This window comes from Rhinopithecus bieti, unplaced genomic scaffold (genome assembly GCF_001698545.2).
Source record: "Rhinopithecus bieti isolate Rb0 unplaced genomic scaffold, ASM169854v2 scaffold_13690, whole genome shotgun sequence".
NCBI classification, from domain to species: Eukaryota; Metazoa; Chordata; class Mammalia; order Primates; family Cercopithecidae; genus Rhinopithecus; species Rhinopithecus bieti.
The window spans coordinates 229,605-236,397 of record NW_016807525.1 but is presented as its reverse complement, the minus strand read 5'-3'; the positions used below and the strand labels follow the sequence as shown (position 1 = coordinate 236,397).

The following is a 6,793-nucleotide window of genomic DNA, read 5'->3' as shown; positions in this document are numbered from 1 at the left end:
AAAAAAAAAAAAAAAAAGCATGAAAAGTCCAACTGATCCAATGAATTTACTCAGAAATTTACACTAACAGGGATGCTCTCAAAATTTTAAATTACTTAAGCTTTATATTAGAATAAATATTTTAAAACCAAATGCTTAATAGGGTTAATATGTTGAATAATTTAACATACGTCCACATAAAATTAAACTATTAAAATCTGCTTTTCAAGAAATATTTAATGTAGGTAATATATGCTTATCTAACGTGGAATTTTATGTCACTGCTGCTAAAGCAAAACATCCTGTTCACTGGGTGAAATACTTCAATGCAATTTTTAAAAAAATACTGTAATTATAATCTCAGAACTTCCAAATTTCAACAGATGCCAGTGTTCTCTTCTTTTCTCATATGGGAAAATTCCTTTGAAACTCATCTGAAGCGTGGACAAAAACTCCACAGCTGTATTCCTCAGGATCACTTTGCAGAATCTTCAAGACTCAGAGGAAGCTTCAATTCAACCTTTTAGAGAAGGCATTCCAGCTCACATGATCTCATCAACCAAGAGAATGTTGGTGGCAATCACAGCGCTGAAAGGGGGACAAAAATTAGATGGCTCAAATGATTAAAAGCCCTGATTCGACTCAACTTGCCACTTCCAACTAAGCTGCACACATTATATCCAATTAAATTTCCCCCTTCCCCTCTACACATCAGAGGGTTAGTTCGGTTTCCATACTTTCAGCTGATTACATTGTTCATGGGGGAAAAGGAGCAACTAAACAGGACACACCAAATGAAAAGAGTATGATGATTCTCTAACAGTTTAGTTTTCAGTTTCCCAAACTAACTGGGAATGGATGAAGCTGTTTCTTTACACAATCGTTATCCCGTAATGCCTACTTCTGCTGCTACCACTGGCTCACCTAGAAGGCAACCTAACCTTAAAATAAGGTCAGTCAATAAGAACCAACAATATTGTGTGATTGTGTGTGGCTTTGCTTATCACTGATGACTCATTTCCGCCAGTATTAACTATGAGAATTCAAAGCTTCTCTGTTAGCCCAGTTTTCTACTCTGAACCATGAACCCTGTCCACAATATTTGAGGATTGTCTGACTTCTACTTAGAAAACCTGAACATCCCTCTCTTCTGGATACATTTCTGTTTACCCATAGTCAAGTATAGTACTGCGACTATAATCTGGCTAAAATGGACTGATCATTTCCCTCATTCCAGAAACCTTTTTTATTAAATAATAATGTTGACAACAATAGGTCTTGCACATACTGCATGGATGTACCTGTTATCTGTCTTCTACTTTGTACTTAATTTGTGTTGTTTTGTTACAGGGGACTAAGATCTGGGCTGTCACCATTTCATTAGATTTCTAGATCCCCTCTTCTGGCACTATTTGCTATCTTTAGCTGTTTTTCACCCATGAATATAATTACCCAATCTATTTTCTTATCATAGTACTTGATTAAAAACTGAGTAAGGTGGCCGGGCACGGTGGCTCACACCTATAATCCCAGCACTTTGGGAAGCCGAGGCCGGCAGATCATGAGGTCAGGAGATCGAGACCATCCTGGCTAACACGGTGAAACCCCGTCTCAACTAAAAATACCAAAAATTAGCCAGGTGTGGTGGCAGGTGCCTGCAGTCCCAGCTACTTGGGAGGCTAAGGCAGGAGAATGGCATGAACCCGGAAGGCGGCACTTGCAAGTGAGCCGAGATCGCGCCACTGCACTCCAGCCTGGGGGACACAGCAAGACTCCGTCTCAAAAAGAAAAAAACAAAAAACAGACAAAAAAAAAACCCACTGAGTAAGGCAAATGCAATATGAAAATCCTTCAACAGTAATCTGAACCATCTACCACCACCGAACATCTCCAACAAAATTATCCCAAAATTACTCAGTCTACTCTCTTATTATATCTAATCATTCCTTTTTTTATTAATATCCTATTTTATCCCATTTTTAGAACCTAGAGTTCCCTAATAGTACTGGTGTCAAACTGCAAAGCAAAAGATTTTTTTCTGGTCCCCATTTTTAATCTTTCCCGGCTTCAACTCTCATGTATTACATCTAGTTTTCCCTCTACAAAAAGTTGCATTCTCTTACCTGTGTTCAGGTTCACACCCATGAGCTAAACTGATTCTGAATGTTCTGCTTAAATTTTAACTAATGTTTCCTGAAGGTCAGAACCAGAATTCTGAGCAAGAACCTAAAGTAAACAAATTTAATTATTGAGAAAACAGGAAGTAAGAATTGATAGTTTAAAAAAAAAAAAAAAGGCCGGGCGTGGTGGCTCAAGCCTGTAATCCCAGCACTTTGGGAGGCCGAGACGGGCGGATCACGAGGTCAGGAGATCGAGACCATCCTGGCTAACATGGTGAAACCCCGTCTCTACTAAAAAAAATACAAAACTAGCCGGGCGAGGTGACGGGCGCCTGTAGTCCCAGCTCCTCGGGAGGCTGAGGCAGGAGAATGGCGTAAACCCGGGAGGCGGAGCTTGCAGTGAGCTGATATCCGGCCACTGCACCTCCAGTCCGGGCGACAGAGCGAGACTCCGCCTCAAAAAAAAAAAAAAAAAAAGACACGGCTGGGCACGGTGGCTCACGCCCATAATCCCAGCACTTTGGGAGGCCCAGGTGGGTGGATCGTAAGGTCAAGAGATTGAGACTGTGCTGGCCAAATGGTGAAACCCCGTCTCTACTAAAAATACAAAAATTAGCTGGGCATTGTGGCACGTACCTGTAGTCCCAGCTAGTCGGGAGGCTGAGGCAGGAGAATTGCTTGAACCCGGGAGGTGGAGGTTGCCATGAGCCGAGATCACGCCACTGCACTCCAGCGTGGGCAACAGAGTGAGACTCTGTTTCAAAAAAAAAAAAAAAAAGGGCAAAAAAAATTTCAGCTGGATGCNAAAAAAAAAAAAAAAAAAGACACGGCTGGGCACGGTGGCTCACGCCCATAATCCCAGCACTTTGGGAGGCCCAGGTGGGTGGATCGTAAGGTCAAGAGATTGAGACTGTGCTGGCCAAATGGTGAAACCCCGTCTCTACTAAAATACAAAATTAGCTGGGCATTGTGGCACGTACCTGTAGTCCCAGCTAGTCGGGAGGCTGAGGCAGGAGAATTGCTTGAACCCGGGAGGTGGAGGTTGCCATGAGCCGAGATCACGCCACTGCACTCCAGCGTGGGCAACAGAGTGAGACTCTGTTTCAAAAAAAAAAAAAAAAAAGTGCAAAAAAAATTTCAGCTGGATGCAGTGGCTCACGCCTGTAATCCCAGCACTTTGGGAGGCCAAGGCAGGTAGATCACCTGAGGCCAGGATAGTCAACATGGTGAAACCCTATCTCTACTAAAAATACAAAAAAAACCTAGCTGGGTGTGGTGGCAGGTGTCTGTAATTACAGCTACTACGGAGGCTGAGGTTGCAGTGGGCCGAGATCACACCACTGCGCTCCAGCCTGGACAACAAAAGCAAAACTCACAAAGTTCTCAAAAAACAACAAAAGAAACACAAAAATCTATTGCATGAAGATAGAACATTTATGTTCCCTTCAGAGAATAACCAGACACAAGTTACTGATCAACTCTCTCATCTACCCCAAAGCAAGCAGCAATACACCAATCATAAACTATACTTCAAAATTAGTATATAATAGAAAACAATGATATCAGTTTAACTAAAACCAAAACAAAAAGCAAGTTTGTACTCAAGTATAACCCCAATACTGCAAATATTAAACTACAGGTTCTCTCTTGCCATCTGAAACGTCAGCTATTCAGGCCTCCCAGAGAAACCAAATACATCTGCATCATGAGGGATACCTGTTCTAGAGTCAGGAAGAAAACTGATCAAACTTGCTTATCCAAAATCCACATTATCAATAAAGCCTACATTATCAAAAAGGGTTGATGAGCTGAATCTTCTGGAAGACTGACTGTTTAAGGCATGTACACCTTGGGAATAACGAGCAACACATCAGCAAATGCTTGGACTCCAAGCTGTGCCCTGCCCTTAACACTGAGCTTATATTTAATCACACAGCTTGTTGGATGGGGAAAAAAAAATACTAAGAAAACTGTAGAACTAATTTTATGAATAACAAAATATACATATGAAAGCCATTACTTTCTTACAAATTCACTATGACCACATCAATTTAAGTGCTGCATTTGAAAGCCACAATACAAGCGACTAACATATCAAATAGGAGAATGGCACAACCAGAATGGCTTCACTAGCCACTGGCAGCTCTTTCAACAGATCAGTATTAGTTCATTAATTTGTATTCACCTTTAATAATGATATGCTATGAAAAACCTTAGCATACCATCAGTCATTCTAAAGGGAAGACTGCTTTTGCATGGTGTCTGGCTGTGTAAACTACTGATAAAAGAACACAGTATTCAGCCATGCTTTTCAGACCAGCAAAACAATATAATAGAATTGAAATATGGTGAGGACCTTACCATCATCAATAGCAATTTTGACAGCCCTCAAGCCATCCCTTACTGCATCTTTGATCTAAGTGTGGGCTTATCTGGTCCTTTGATCAATAATGTGACAGAATGAGGGTTGTTAACACTTCTCAATAAAGGTGAATCCCTATATGTAGAAGAAACATGATTGTGCAAATAGTGAAGAGAGAAGAGGAAATTACAGAGAATGATAAGCAGCATATTAATAAGGAACAAACTTGATCACATTAAACCAAATTATCTCTTTTGAAAATCACATATAAATGTGATTTCCCCATCAATGGTTTCCCATTACTATACATAAACCTTCAAAATGTATATAAACAAAATCTGATCCTGAATTTCAATTAATTTTTCTGCTAAAGACTTCCTGAGCCGGGTGCGGTGGCTCAAGCCTGTAATCCCAGCACTTTGGGAGGCCGAGACGGGCGGATCACGAGGTCAGAAGATCGAGACCATCCTGGTTAACATGGTGAAACCCCGTCTCTACTAAAAATACAAAAAATTAGCTGGGTGAGGTGGCGGGCGTCTGTGGTCCCAGCTACTCCGGAGGCTGAGGCAGGAGAATGGCGTGAACCCGGGAGGTGGAGGTTGCAGTGAGCTGAGATCCGGCCACTGCACTCCAGCTTGGGTGACAGAGCAAGACTCCATCTCAAAAAAAAAAAAAAAAAAAGACTTCCTGAACCAGGCACAGTGGCTCATGTCTGTAATCTCAGCACGTTGGGAGGCTGAGGGTGAAGGACAGCCTGAGCCCAGGAGTTTAAGACCTGCCTGGGCAACACAATATGACCCTGTTTTCTACAAAAATTACAAAAAAAAATTAGCCATGCATGGTAGCACATGTCTGTGGTCCCATTTGCTCAGGGGCCTGAAGCAGGAGGAACACTTGAGCCCAGAAGATGAGGCTGCAGTGAGCTGTGATCACACCACTGCACTCCAGCCCGGGCAGGAGTGACACCCTATCTCAAACAAACAAAATAAAAATAATTCATGAGCTAAAAAGTTCTACTGCCTTCAAGAAGAAAATACACTTACCAATGTATACTCATATACAAGTCCTGCATGTCCCAAGCAGTCAGGACTGAGGTCGTCAAAAGAATTCAGGGCCACCCCACCCCAAGCAAGAGTCAGCCTGAAATAGCATTTTAAGGGAGGTGGATAAGCAATGTTACCACTTAAGTTCAAAGAGAAGACAAGTAATTTTAGGAAGGAATTTTCAGAATTAAAATGTAATTTAAAATTACATTTTAAAATGTACTTTAACCTAAGCCTTTTAATTTGCCGTCAACCAGCTGAAAACTAGTCTTTTAACCCTCCATTTAAACCACTCTCCCCAAGTCAGCAAATGAAATCTAAAAGTAGACAAGAGCTCTTTGTTGGCCAGGCATGGTGGCTCACACCTGTAATCCTGGCACTTTGGGAGGTTGAGGTGGGTGGATCACTTGAGGCCAGGAGTTTGAGACCAGTGTAGCCAACATGGCAAAACCCCATCTCTACTAAAAAAGCAAAACAAAACAATTCAGCGGGCATGGGGGCAGACACCCGTAATCCCAGCTACTTGGGAGGCTGAGACACGAGAATCCTAGAACTCAAGAAGCAGAAGTTGCAGTGAACCAAGATCATACCACTGCACAACAGAGCAAGACTGTCTCAAAAAATAATAATATTTTTAAAAAAACCTTTATTGTGGTGAGCTCTTTGGGAGGAGGTATACTGAATTCAGAGACAAAAAGTAAAATAATGTTTACAAGGGGCAAGAGGGAGGGAGAAATGGGGAGGAACTATTTAATGGGTATACAGTTTCAGTTTGTGATGATGAAAAAAATTCTAGAGATGTACAGTGCTGATGGGTGCAAAATAATGTAAATATAGTTAATGCCAATTAATTATACAGTTGAAAAACCCAAAATAAAGTATAAGGAAAAAGAAATAATCCCAATTCATTTGCAAAATAAGTAAAAGTCAAATTACTTGGATAAATCTGCTACTCATACCTCTCCGTATTTCTTTTAGCTCTGCGCAGAGCGACTATGCCTTCTTTTGAAAGAGCATCTGAGGAAAAGGGGTCAATTCCCTATAACAAAATAAAATTAGTTTCAACATCTTCCACCTTAAAAGTAAAAAGGATGATACATACTATTTAGTTTATACAATGAATTTTCATTCTCACCTTTTGATTAATAACAAATCCTTTATCTGAATCACCACAGAATTTCCTTTTCAGTTCTATTGTTTGTTTTTACTCTATCTTCAATGAATTTTCTTTCAGCTTTTATGAGTTTTTCTCTCTCTTCTGCACCCTTGTAAAAAAAAAAAAAAAAAAA

General features: G+C 40.8%; 1 protein-coding gene and 1 pseudogene across 1 annotated transcript in view; both read right to left on the bottom strand.

Moving 5' to 3' along the window:
- Positions 1 to 19: 19 nt before the first annotated feature.
- The window catches only part of LOC108536178 (T-complex protein 1 subunit zeta-like), a 24,804-nt gene continuing 18,030 nt past the window's right edge, over positions 20 to 6,793 (bottom strand). Inside the window, exon 5 of the mRNA XM_017882738.1 lies at positions 20 to 567. The gene's annotated coding sequence lies outside the window, so the exon portion shown is untranslated. The remainder of the gene's footprint in view (positions 568 to 6,793) is intronic.
- LOC108536174 (T-complex protein 1 subunit zeta-like) overlaps positions 3,853 to 6,793 on the bottom strand; it is a 3,524-nt pseudogene continuing 583 nt past the window's right edge.